Here is a 14,358-nt window from a genome sequence, read left to right as displayed (position 1 = left end):
TTTGGAAAGATCATTTTTTTCAAACTTTGTTGGTGATTCTCAAGATTAAATTGGAACCTTGCCCTTTAATTGCTCTTTTTGGATCATTTCAAGATAAAGGGCGTTTTACTGACTCCAACTCAAAACCAAATTTTATCCTTTACTTCATTGATAGCCAGATACACAATTTTGATTAAATGGAAAGATAACACTGCACCTTCGCATACACTATGGTTAAATAATAATTGTCTTATTTAAGTTTATTAAAAAATAGATATGCCATTAAAGATTCAAATACTAATTTCCTAAAGACATGGGGCCCTTTTCTTTTCAAAATATTTTGAGTTTAATTAAAAAAATACACATGTTAATACCATACATAGATTAAAATATAAAACAGACAATATGTACTTCTCAAATAATACTTGAATTTAGAGTGTAAATTGTGTGTACTCCTCTCAATCAAACCCATTTTACAAAGTATGTCAAAAGAATTAAAAAAACAAAAAATAAAGCTGCCCCCCCCCCCCCATTAATCAAACCCCTCCCTCTAAACAAGGATTACTTGTATATCTAGAATACTTATGAAACAAAAGACGACATTCAGCAACCAGGCAGCTCTGCTCGAGAGCATCCAAACACCCTAATTCGTTAAATTGTGGTAATATTCCATGAGCAGGCCCCATGTCTTATAAAAATTCATTTTTACATTTTTAACATTATGTCTATTTTTTTTCTAAACTTAGGAAAGGCATTACCTCCTGTAACCATTGAATATGAGGCCCTTTTGTGGACCATTATCATAATTTAAGTTTTAGGGTTGTCATACCCTTCGATGCCGTTTTCACTTGATAGTTTTTTTCCCCCAACTTTATATCGTGGTCGGAGTTTTGAATTTCTGGGGTTTTTTTTCTTTCTTTTTCCTGTAATTTGTAATCAATTATATAATTGTACTGTTTAATTTTTGTATTATTGTAAACCTTAATAAAAATATTTTTAAAAGAAATTTGAACAAATGGAGGTGTTGCCTTTGGGAGGTTAAACCAGTGCAACTCTTACAAGGACCTAGGATGAGGTTGTTCAGTTCAATGTGATTTTGTTATAATGGTGATGAAAAAAATAAAATAAAGTACAGCTGTATTTTACCATGATATAAAATTGGTTTCATTTATCATTGTTTCACTTAAAGTAGCACTTTCCAAGAATGTATCAACAACATTAAGTGAGGACCTGCTGTACTGTACAACAAAGATTTGGATTACAGGTTTACACTTCCATGCAAGTGGTGACACAGGTAAACAGGATGGTGTCAGGGCACTGAGTACAGAGCAGAAATGCACAAGATGGTGGTGAGTCTTGGAGTATTGCATGCAGTTTTGGTCACCCAGCTACAAGAAACACATCTTAAAGGTACAAAAAGTGTAAATAGATTCAAAAGAATGTAACCGGGATTGGGAGGCTTCAATTGTGAGAGACTGGATGGGCTGTAACTTTTTCCCCTGGAGCATAGGAGGCCAAGTGGAAAATGGAAGTTTGTGGAGCATAGATGAGGTAACAGTCATAGACTTTTTCCTTCAGTTTAGGGGAATCTAAAAGTAGAGGACATAAATTTAAGGCGAGGGGGGAAAGATTTAAAAGGGAACTGAGAGGCACTGCCTTCACACAGGTGGGGATATCAACTGCAAGAGGAAGTGGTCACAGCACAGATGATTCAAATGTTCATAGGACATTTAGACAAGGTACAGGAAAGGAAAGGTTTAGAGGACTATAAGCTGAACCAAGGCAAATGGTCAGGTTGGGCTGAAGGTCCTGTTTCTGTGCTGTAGAACTTCGTCACTCTCTGACTAATAAGGAATTGCTAAAATAATTCACCTCTTATATAAGAATTCAAGTGGTATGGTAGTGACTGAAGAAAATAAAAGCTTCTCTTCATAGGCGTTCCTCAGGGTTATCCTCATTCCCAGTTGTTATTCAGCATCTTCCTGAAAAACATAATTTTAAAGACGTTGGGGAATATTACTGGTATTTTAGAAGGAGGTAGGATGAATACAAACATGTTTTTCTGATGACGTGCCCGCTGGCTAGAATCAAACAAGAAATCCCGTCTTTGCCTGAACAAGGAATGAAATAAAAAAAGTGGGGATTTAAAGCACTGGGTTGCAGGTAAATTTGAAAGAAGAAATTTTTCATTAACGACAGATCAATAATTAACACCAACATGAATGGTTGAAAGCTGAAAGAGGTAAATAGCTGGGCTCCACCATCTCCTGCTGACTGGATTCATAGGCACAAATAGATAGCAAAGGGAAATGCATGCATACCTAAAATAACAACAGTATGGAGACTAAGCATATTAACATGCCACCAAAATCATCTTCAACAAAACTCTTTGTCAGTCACAGATATAGAATATAGAGAGTCAAAGCTAAGTCTGAGAACCTTTGACATACATTTGAAATGAATTTCTATCCTAAGATGCAGAAGATTCTCTTTCTGGAAAATTAATAGAATATGCACAGCAGTCCATTAAGCTAGGAAATAGCAATATCTTCCTAACCCCAGAAAAAGAGGCACAGTTAGGAAACTAATTAGCATAATGCTGTTACAACGCCAGCGACCGGAGTTTTTGACCGGTGGTGTTTGTAAGGAGTTTGTACATACTCCCAGTATCTGTGTTTGTTTCCTCCAGGTGCACCGGTTTCCTCCCAATGTTCTACTGGGGTTGTAAGCTAATTGGAAGTAATTAGGCATCACGGACTCGTGGGCCGAAAGACCTGCTACCGTGTCTAAACCGTATGTCTAAATAAAAAAGATTAGAAAGGTTCAGCAATATCCTGAACAATGGCAGATCCTCAAAAATAACAGGGAGCTTAAGGGAAAAGAAATCAAGCAGCGGACAGGAGATCCTCCAGTAGACCTTATCATGCATGTCAGTGTTTATTAATTGCAAAAGCATTCAAAAGGGGGCTCCACAATGAGCCATGAAGATAGTCACAGTAACATAAGGCTGTGACTTAACGTCCTGTTAGCAGCAGCTGTTCTACCTAGTGTTTTGCTAGATGCTCTTCTGTGTTGCAAATGTGATTATTCTTTGCCAATTTTTCTGTTTCTCTCCCATGTGGTACATTTTTTTCTCTGTTTTCTTGATTTGTGAATTAAAAATATATTTTTTAATTTCTTCTGCACTCTTTTAGCTGTTGTCATCCAAACAAGAGTAACAGCAACATCCCATTAATGTGGTGAGATATCACCCTGCACCATACCAAGAAAAATGACACCAGGCTTCAGAGAGAGATACAAGGACAGATGACTAAAAACTTGGATTTATCAGGCATTGAGGGTTTTGAAAAGGATGTGCATTTTGAAAAGGATGAGGATTTTGAGATTGAGATGTTGTTGGACAACTGATCAGATGGTGGGTGAGGCCTGGTGAGAGTCCAGTCATCAGAGTTTCTACATTGAGTAGTAGAGAGAAGCCAGGCCAGGAGAGCAATGAAAAAGGTAAGTCTAGAAATCACATGGGATGAGCTGGAATTGAATTAGAATCAGTCATATTATCGCGTTGATGAAGGAAAAATATGATGAAGCTTATCTCACTGCCAAAGATTGGTACTGGGTTTGTCTCCATTTCAGACTGCTTTACATTGAATTGTTTTTGCTTCTTTATTTCCCTCCCAACAAAGCATCTTCATAATATTGTCACTGGCCAATATTAACCACTCAATCAACATTACTAATGCAATTATCACATTGGTGGTTGTGTTAATTGTTCACTGCATTTCTACAATAAAGCAGGGACTGCAGTCCTGAACTATTTCTTTGGCTGTAAAGCAAGTCTGCCCTTTATATTCAGTTTGGACCCAGCCAACAGACAAACTTTAATGAACAGAACCAAATGCAACAACATCCTGATGTTCTACTTGTCCCAGGTGTTGTGAAGAATGGGACTGGCCTCTACGCTATTAAATAACCCAGTCAGTTGGATATTGTCACACTACCTCTCCTTCATGGAAAAGAGATTCCACCTTTGACCCCAAATCCATTGGACAGTGGTCAGCACGGAATCTGGTGCAGATACTGAGGGACAAGTATTTGATGGATACTGTGAGGAAGTTCCCGGAGTAGATGGTCCAGATCATCTGGCAGAATGCCTCATCACCAACATTGCCAACAAACACAAAGATCTCACTTGGCTGGTGGTGAGATGGGACCATTCTGGTCAGACTCTTCTTGTACCACCAGAATATTGGCCCAGTGCATGTTCCCTTCAAGACAACTGCAACAAAGAGGAGACAGTCACCCACCTCTGTGCAAATTGGATTTGAAAGATGTTCTAGAGAAGGATGCAAGTGTCATCCCAAGCAGCAGAGTAACAGAGGACTCTGATTTAAGGGTTGCTCCTGGGGATGCAGAGCCAGACATCCAGTGCTGCTGGAAGATCATCGTCTCAGTGAAAGACAAGCTGGTCTGCCTGAAATTTGGTCCTCCAGCACAGTGAGATGTAAATGCTGCCCACTCACACATTCCAGGCTGCAGGAGTATGCACTGAGAGATGAAATGAGTGCAGCCAACACAAATGCTTTGTGGGGAAGGACCACAGTGTAGAGTCCTTCCATTACTGAAAGTTGAGGGGCTGAAATTGTTGAGGAAGCCCCTCAAACAACAGAAGGTTTTATTACTCCAGTGAACATCCATAGGGTGCAAGATGGAATAATGATTAGCTAACATTGCAATGTTCAGAAAGTAATGTATAGAGCATGACACTAAGAATGTATATATATATATATACATTTATAAATATATATATATGATAAAAAATTCATCATAATATATATTCATGGTGAATGAAGTTCATTTTAATATTTTTTTTTAAGATACTTCAATCAATAGAAAAGATTTGGACCTCGTTGGTTTCTGATATAAATGTTGAATATTCACCTGAAACAATTAGAATTTATTTTAATGTTTATTATAGTTATTTTACACAAAATCGCTTTTTCATAAAATGGAGCATTCCAAAAAATAGTAGTGTTTCCTACTTTAAGGGGAAAGTGTTCAAAATATATTTTTGTCAACATTGAGATTTGACTTAATCTTAAAAATTTTTTTGCTTGAAAACTGTTTCCCTGGAGCTGCAGTCTCCAGTAGAAAAAGTTGATTTACTCTTTCCAATCTATATCTTCAAATCTCCTGATGAGCCAGCTGTATTTCAGTGATATTAGTTTTATTTTCAATAACAGTTATTCTCCTGAGTTTTCCATCATCTTTTCTAGAACCCTTGTGAATAAATGTACAATCAGAAGTCAAAATAATAAAGAGAAATAACAAAAAAGGGAATGTAACTTTAGACTTGAGCCAATAATATTGGCTTCTAAAATTATTAAAAATTATATTCAGGTTGTTGGAGATTTTTAAACTCTCACACCATCTCTCTTCATAATAAGACTGGGTGAATGCATACCCATCAGTGTTGGAGGGAAATAAAGGTTTGGATGATGGTTGATACAGGTACTGTATCTATTTTATCAGTACAGCCAAGGAAGGAGCACGAGCCCCTGTAACTTGTGTTCATCCCTTCTTGCAGTCATTCCTACATGTTTGCGTTAAAATTCTGTCCCATTGATCTGCAAGATGTTATTTCTGTCCCTGAAATTTGTTTATTAAATGTCTTTTTTGGAATCAGATTAAAATTTCAGGTTTATTGTCAGGGTACATACATGATATCACATACAACCTTGAGATTCTTTATCCTGCGAGCCAGGCAGAATTACCACTTATTGATAATGCAAAAAAATAAACTGTACTCAGTCTACCCTTGTAAACAAATAAAAAATGTAAACAAACTGACGGTGCAACACAGAGAGAAATAACAATCAACAAAGTGTAAGAGTCCTTAAATGAGCTCCTGATTAAGTTTGTTGTTGAGGAATCTGATGGTGGAGGGGGAGCGGCTGTTCCTGGACCTGGTGGTGCAAGGCCTGTAGCACCTATACCCCTTTCCTGATGGTAACAGTGAGAACAAGCATGTGCTAGGTGGTGTGGGTCCTTGATGATTCCTGCTGCTCTCTGACAGCAGCGTCCCTGTAAATATTCTCAATAGTGGGGAGGGTTTTGCATGTGATGTCATGGGCTGTGACCACTACTTTTGCAGGGCATTACATTCAGGGTATTGATGCAGCCAGTCAGCACACTTTCTACCACACCTCTGTAGAAATTTGCCAGGGTTTTGATGTCATACCAAACTCCTGAAAAAGTAGAGGCACTGACGTGCTTTCTTCATGACACCATTTGTGTGTTGGGTCTAGGAAAGGTCCTCCAAGATAATGAGTCTCAAGAATTTAAATTTGCTTACCCTCTCCACCTCTGAACCCCCATTGTTCACTAGATTGCTGAATTCAGGATGGGAAAGCCAGAGGTATACAATCAGCTCATTAGTTTTGATGACATTGAGTATGAGGTTGTTGTTGTGCACCATTCAGCCATTGTCAATGTCATCCATGTTATCTGTTTATTATTCATTTGATCTACATGCTACAGGAATCCAACCAGCCTCCATCTATGTTTCTGATGCACATATGCTTCCTTCCAGCTCACTTCATCTAACCCTCCCTTTCTCCCTCATGTGGTATCTTCTATCTATCTTAAAAGCATCAGTTTTCTTCAGTTGATCAATATGGTAGCAAATTTCATGAGCTAACCATCACCTAGGTATGAAATTGCCAATGAAATTCCTTATTTGATTTTATTAGGGTCTTGAGCACTGATAGCTTCACAATCACATTGGGGATTCAGGTCTAGGGGCTGAGGAGGATGACTTGGTGCCTTGAGCTGGGGTCACGATTAGAACAGTCAGGAGGTTATGTGCTTATGGAGTTCCAGGGGACAGGAGGTAGCAGCAACAGAGGAGGTAGCAGGATCCATGGATGCTCAATGTCTATGAAGGGATGCACTTTTGCTTCTCTTTCCCATCTTATTAGGGCTGCTGGACGAGTGATATCTCCATGTGTCCCCTTACAGGGTAAACAAGGAAAATAATCTTGTGCATTTTGCGGACATGAAAATAACGGAAGCTTGATCTGGAATATTGCATTTACTAAGGGACAATGTGCTTGATAAAGGTCAACTGATTTATTAAAGACAACATTTGTGGCCTGTATGCCAACAGATCAAAACCCAAATCAGAGTTGGTCCTGCCAATAATGAAGTCAACAGTTACATGATCCAACTCCAGGTGACCCATGGCAAGTTTCATCCAGGCACAGATCCAGGTTCATCCCTTTGATTCAGACTTCTTGTCAGAGTACATACATGACATCGCATACAACACTAAGATTCTTTTTCCTGCGAGCAAGGCAGAATTACCATTTATTGGTATTGCAAAACAAAACTGTACATGATGCAGTTATAAATAAATAAAGAAATGTAAAAAAAAAGACTGCAATACAGAGAGGAAAAAAAATGATGGCAAAGTAAGAATCTTTAAATGAGTCCCTGAGTGAGTTTATTGTTGAGTCTGATGGCAGAGGGGCAGCAGCTGTTCCTGAACCTGGTGGTACAAGTCTTGTGGCACCTATACCCCTTTCCTTTTTTTAAAAAATTTATTTATTTTTCACACGGTGAACCATATCAATCAAAATACATACAAACATTTCCCTCTTAAATATACACAGTGGCATTTTCTCCCCCCTACCTTCCCTTCCCCCCTTCCCACCCCCTCCAAACCCATTAAATGTTCAACATATACAATAAAACCATTAAACAATGTCATCACACAATGAAAATAAACAGGAAAATTGTGTCATCTACTTTTACACACTGGATCAAGTCATTTTGTCTTCTTATCATTTTAGGGGGTGGAGGTCCAAGGCAAGCTCTCTCTATTATGTTTCATGTACGGTTCCCAAATTTGTTCAAATAATGTGACTTTATTTTTTTAATTATGCTATTTTTTCCAATGGAATACATTTATTCATTTCCATGTACCATTGCTGTACTCTCAGGCTCTCTTTTGATTTCCAAGTTGACATTATATATTTTTTTTGCTACAGCTAAGGCTATCATAATATTTTTGGTAGTCAGGCAATCTGTTTACTTAATTCAGATTATAAGATAATAGCAAAATTATTAGCAGAGATATTGATGTATACGATGCTGGTGTTAGTGGATCCTTCCCCGTCTTTGGTATTTCTCTAATTATTGCTGTCTTACATGAATCTGGCAAATTTTGTGTTTCTTCTGTCTGGTTCATTACTTTGAGGAGAGGAGGAATTGATAACTCTTTAAATGTTTTATAGAATTCTATTGGGAATCCATCCTCTCCAGGCATTTTATTATTTGGCAGCTTTTTTTAATAAAACCATTTGAAATAGAGGAAGTACAGGATATATCAGCTTGTTTTGCTCCTCTTCTTGCAATTTCGGCAGTTCAATTTTAATTAAAAACTCTTCTATTTTATCACCTTTCCCCTCGTTCTCAGTTTGGTATAATTGTTCATAAAATTCCTTAAAGATCTCATTAATCTCCATTGGATTATATGTAATTTGTTTGTCCTTTTTCCTTGATGCCAATACAATTCGAAGTAAAGAATTAGGCCTCAAGCTGGATGAAGCGCATAAAAGATTTACTATGTTCTCGCTTAGGAAAGAGGTAGAGTGTGTGCTGGGTGGTGTGCATACTTGATCATTGCTGCTGCGCTCCGTGTTCCCTGTAATTCTTCTTGATGGTGTTGAGGGTTTTTACTGTGATATACCAGGCTGTGTCCATTACCTTTTGCAGGGCTTTATGCTCAGGCGTAATGGTGTCCCCCAAACCAGACCATGATGCAGTCAGTCAGCATACATTCCACCACACATCTATAGATATGTGCGAGTGTTTCTGATGTACCAAGCCTCCACAAAATCCTGAGGCAGTAGAGGCACTGATGTGCTTTCTTCACGATACCATTAATGTTTTGGGTCCAGGAAAGATCTTCTGAGATAGTGACTCCTAAGAACTTAATTTGCTCACCCTCTCCACCTCTGATCCCCCAAAGAACACTAGATTGTACAGAATCAGTTTGAAGTGGAGATCATGGAAATTTTGCATAAATAATATATTATACCACATGTTAAGTTAACCACTGTGATAACTTCATATCACAAGTGGTAGCATTGTACTTGGTGGAAAAACATGTCCATGCAAAGCATTTTGAAAACAGGACAAAAGAGATTGAAGATGCTGAAATTAGGGAAACAGAACATGAAACTCAGCAGGTCAAGCGGCATCTGTGGAGGTAAAATGAGCAGATCCACTTTGAGTCGCTTCTTCAGGACTGTGAAAGATTGTCAGTGTGTAGCGGAGCGGAAAGTAGTGGAGAGTGAGTGTAGTGACTGGTAGGTGGGAGGTGGAACCAGAAGGAGAGGGGATGATGGCCAGATGGAATCATGGATGAGGGAGGGTCAGAGGTTGATTGGTAATAGGTCAAGCCACATGAAGAGGAAATAATGAAGCAGGTTTTTCTTTGGGTGGTGGTACGAGAGGTGAACAAGCAGAGAAGAAAACCAGGTGAACAAGTGAGTGTATGGAAGGAGAAAATGTTCATACCATTTGGTTCTAAGCTACCCAAGCAGAATTCAAGCTGTTGTTCATCATTTTATGTTTGGTCTCTACATGGCAGTTTGTGAGTAGGAAAGGGAAGTTCAAGTGACATACAGCCAGATCCACTAGATGGTTATTATGAACAGAGCACAGCTTCTTAAAATTGTATCCAAGTCTACACTTGATATAAGTGTAGAGCAGGCAACACAAGGAGCAGATCAACTTGGAAGAGATGCCAGTGAACCTCTGCCTCTCCTGGAAGGGGTGCTTAGGTACCTGGATGGTGGTGAGGGAGGAGTTAAAGGGACAGGTGTTAAGCCTCTGTCAGAGGAGAAGGTACCAAAGGAAGGGGAGAGATGGGAAGGGATACATAAGTGAACCAGGGAAGTAGAAATGGGAGGTGAGATCACATTGAAGCTATCAAAATGGCAGAGGATAATTTGTTGGAATGCAGAGGCTTGCAGGTGAAAGGAGAGGACCAAAGAATCCTATTGCTGTTATGCTTGGGGAGTGTAGTGGTGGAGGGGTTTGGGGTTTGAGCAGACATGCTTGATTTGGAGGAAGTATATTGAGGGCTCCATATTTCTGGAAGGAGGAGACAGTTCAGAAGCTCTGGAGCAGAAAATCTCATCCTGAGGCAGATGAAGAAATTAAAATAAGAGATCCTTTACAGAAAGAAGTAAGGTGGGAAAATCTCATTGAGAATATATCAGCCATTTGAAACATTGCCATCTACTGCCATCTTGTGGCCTTTTGTACTCTTTCAATTATCATATTTATTACTTTGTTTTATATCTCTCTCTTTGGCTTGGCTTCGCAGACGAAGATTTATGGAGGGGGTAAATGTCCACGTCAGCTGCAGGCTCGTTTGTGGCTGACAAGTCCGATGCGGGACAGGCAGACACGGTTGACATTAGAAATCTACATGTACAATGTGAATGTTTAGCAGTAATGAAACAATACTGTATAAAACATCATAGCATATTTGTGGATAATACCATGAGCCTGAATTTCTGCTGGCTCTCCCTGAATGTCAAATCCTGGTGAGAAGTGGGGGGGCTGCAAAGAAACCTCATGAGAAATTGAATTGGTACAAAGCCATTGGGAAGAGTGGGTTCCAAAATGCTGGAAGCCAAATATTGGCGTAAAAATGTCTTCTCATTCCCCAAGGGGAATGCCAGAAAGATGTCAATTTCTTCCCTTAGCTTCAACCGACTTATCTCAAACAGCACTTCTGGAGGCTCAAACCTATTCTCCAGCCATCTATTGTGACCAACAGCATGGAATAAACAGTGAAATTCCTCAGAATACATTAAAATACTCTCTATCTCTTTAGTCCCAGCCCCACAGCTTTACCACAACACCTTCAAGATGGGGCTGGGAGAAATGGAGAGAAAATCATAATTGCATTCCAGAGCAATTGAGACAAAAATAAATCACATCTTGTAGTCCCAAACTTCAAACCCACCTCCCCAGACATCACTGCATTTCGACTCACCCTGGTATACAGAGGTTACATGGCGGTAAAATGTGTCTGCAGTAATGTCAATAAATGAGCTGGGGTTGCTCATTATATTCCCCGCTCAAGGTTTTGTTTCTCATCAACTTTGAGAGAAGAAATCTCAGACAGGATATAAAGCAGCTGCCTGCCTCTCCTTTGCCAATTTTGCAAAAGAACTGAAGAAACAGATTTGTTGAAAGATGGTTTATCTTTTTATTGTTCTGTTACTCAGTGCCTATTTTTCAATGTGTCTGTTACAAAATAAAAGGCTCAACCACACATTTTCATATGCTGTAAAGTACTCTGCAGATCTTAGCATAATTTCTACACTTTTAAAGCCAATATCTGGGGATTTGCTATGAAGGACTTCCTCACAAAGAGCTGTCTTGAGTTGAATCACAGTGAATGTTCAGTCTAACTATTTCAGGGTCACATGGAGAATTTTATTGGAGTGAAATCCTTTGGTGTAGTGAACTATTGTTTGATTTTATACCACCATTTAAAAGATCTATGAAATTTGCTAAAGAGATACTTAAAACAGGAGTTGTGTGGTGCAACACACAATATAATAGAGCAACTCAATGGATTGAGCAATAGAATGGTGGGAGAAATAGAACGGTCAACATTGAGGCCCACAACCTTTGTTCAGGACCAGGGTCTTTTCTCCCACTGATGCTGATTGACTGGTCAAGTTCCTCAAGTTCAGTGGTTCCCAACCTTTTACTTTCCATGCACATACCACTTTAAGTATTCCCTATGCCGTAAGTGTTCTGTGATTAGTAAGTGATTGCTTAAGGTGGAATGTGAGTGGGAAGGGAAGGTTGAGAATCACTGCTCTCCAGATTCCAGGGTCTGTAGTCTCCAGAGAGGTGTAATTAGAAGTATAATCAATATTTCATGTGCTCATGAGAATAATGCATGTTAAACCTCAATACAATTTCTGGATAGGTGCTATTTCATCCCGAAAAGTCTGATGGTGTGGCAGTTCATCCATGCGGCAGGTGAACCGGTACCAGCAGTTGCAGTCGAGTTCGCAGTCAGAGATATACTCGGAAGTTCTCAGTGCAGGGCAAACAACAGAGGAAATTGACATCACTTCTGCCCGTCTTGAGCACTGATACCACTTGGACCTTTTAAGTGCAGAAGTTTGAATCAATAAAATCAGTTGGTTTGAAACTCTACTCAACTCAGCATGTTTCTTCCACTTGCGGTGGCCAATAGCCACAATGGGATGACCTTCTCTGAACTTGGTTGATTTTTTTTTTGAGTGCTTATGTGGGAAATTTAGTTGTAAACTGTTACATTTTCTCGACATCTTTGTCTCAGAAATTGAAGCATGCTTTAAAGAATGACATTGCACTGTCAATATGTTCAAAGTATATCTGAAGAGGATACAATAAGAGCAGCAAACATAAATGAGGCAATGTTATTGATTAATTGCCACAAAACTACCAAAGGCAAAGCAAGTCAAGCAACAGAAAGTTAAATAAGAGTAATAAAATAAAGAAGGCAAAGCTGACTTTTAAAAGAGAAGGAGACAAATGTTTGCAAACAAGTGCTTCTCAGGGGAGTTCTGTCCTTGGCTTGTTCTGAGTTAGCTTATCTCGGGAGAGAGGAAAAAAAATTCTGTATTCCCTCTCTTCAATCACTGCTTGAAATATGTGCCCGTGGATCTTGTTCAGAGTGAATAGAATCAACTGTGATGGATCCACCCCAGAATAGTTCACTCTCTGGCCTAGCAACAGGGCTCATTAAACAATGATTTCTTCAGTGCTACGGAAACAGAGATTGAAATAAAAAATTGGAATTTTTTTTAAAATAAATTCAGAATTCATGAAAACTCTGATCTCCCACCTAATCTTGAACTTCTCTGCACTTCCCAAACTATAATCAACAACCCTCTTGTCACTCCCACCACATATTTTGATTCCACACTCTTTCCTGATGCACCTTCCTCTACTGCCAATGCCGATGACTGGTGTCACTGGTCCCCTGATATAGCTGATATCCCCTGATAATGCAAACCACCTCCCCACTTGCTGGCCCCACTAGCTAGGGGCTTGACTGAACCCCAAAATAGCTTTGAGTGGAATGGCAAGATTAATTTCAATGTTAAACACAGTTACCACTACTTTCCACAAACATACAAGTCATTTGGGGATGACAGTCAGCAGCCTGTCACGATGTCTGAGCCCAAATTAAACTAAAACTCTGCTGCTTACACATAGGGCATATCCTTTTATTACATATCCTTTTATTTCCTGTATATTCATGTGTCTATTTAGAAACTCTTTAAAAACTACTACCATTATCAGCTTCCACCACTAGACCTTCCAGGCACCCACCTCCCTCCAAGTTAAAAAAAAACTTTCCCTGTTCATCTTTAAACTAATGTATTCACACACACTGAAGGCACTGCCTTTAATATGTGTTGTGGTTTGGACTGGTTAAAAAAAAAATTATGTTTACCTATCAACATCTCTCATAATTTTATAAATTTCTGTCAAAACTCCCCTCAGCCTCGATTCTATGAGCCTACAAATAATCTCCTGACCACAGCCTTGGAAGATGTGCTGTTCTGTAAAAGGACAATGACTAAAAACAACTCCTTGGGGTCCACAAGAAACCTCTAAGAATGTTATCCAGCTTTGTGTATCAAGTAGATGTTGAAGGAGAAAATTAGTGTGATATGGATATCTATGATATGGCATCAAAGTGGCTTCAAAGAAAAAGTAGAGAAAGGTAGCTATAAAGAATGTTAGCTTTTAAGCCAAGGGAGTGAAATGCAAACCTACCAAAGGAAAATAGTTGTATCAAAGCATCTAAGACAGAAGAGATTCGACAACTTTACACAGGCGCACCTCAAGGATGTGTGCTTAGCCCACTGCTCTACACCCATGACTGTATGGCTCACCACAATTAAAATGCTATCTACAAATTTGTCAATGACACCATGGTTGTCAGCAGAATCACAGGCGGCAATGAGGAAGTGCACAGGAGCGAGATAGATCAACTAGTTGAGTGGTATCACAACGACCTTGCACTTAACGATAGCAAAACCAAGGAGCTCCTGGAGACTGCTGTCGCGAGACTCGTGCCAAGCTACGGACGGCTAGAAACTAGCACAAACTGGCCAAAGGAATGTCAGTTATCGGAACCATGTTGCAGGTTCAGATCTGGAGCTCGGGTTGCCAATGGTTTGGACTGGACTCTGGGTGGCTGCAAAAGCACTGGAGGTGAATCTACAGACACTCAGTGACTCGGGGGGGGGGGGGGGGTCCTCTCTTTTGCTTCTCTTTCAC

General features: G+C 39.4%; 1 long non-coding RNA gene across 1 annotated transcript in view; it reads right to left on the bottom strand.

Moving 5' to 3' along the window:
• Positions 1-527: 527 nt before the first annotated feature.
• The window catches only part of LOC138744399 (uncharacterized), a 51,690-nt gene continuing 37,859 nt past the window's right edge, over positions 528-14,358 (bottom strand). Inside the window, exons 2-3 of the long non-coding RNA XR_011345507.1 lie at positions 1,852-1,961; positions 528-902 (exon numbers count right to left, since the gene is read on the bottom strand). This is a non-coding gene — a long non-coding RNA (uncharacterized lncRNA). The remainder of the gene's footprint in view (positions 903-1,851; positions 1,962-14,358) is intronic.

The sequence above is a fragment of the Narcine bancroftii genome, chromosome 10 (assembly GCF_036971445.1).
Source record: "Narcine bancroftii isolate sNarBan1 chromosome 10, sNarBan1.hap1, whole genome shotgun sequence".
Classification (NCBI taxonomy): Eukaryota; Metazoa; Chordata; class Chondrichthyes; order Torpediniformes; family Narcinidae; genus Narcine; species Narcine bancroftii.
The sequence above is the reverse complement of the archived record's forward strand: the minus strand, read 5'-3'. Positions and strand labels throughout refer to the sequence as shown.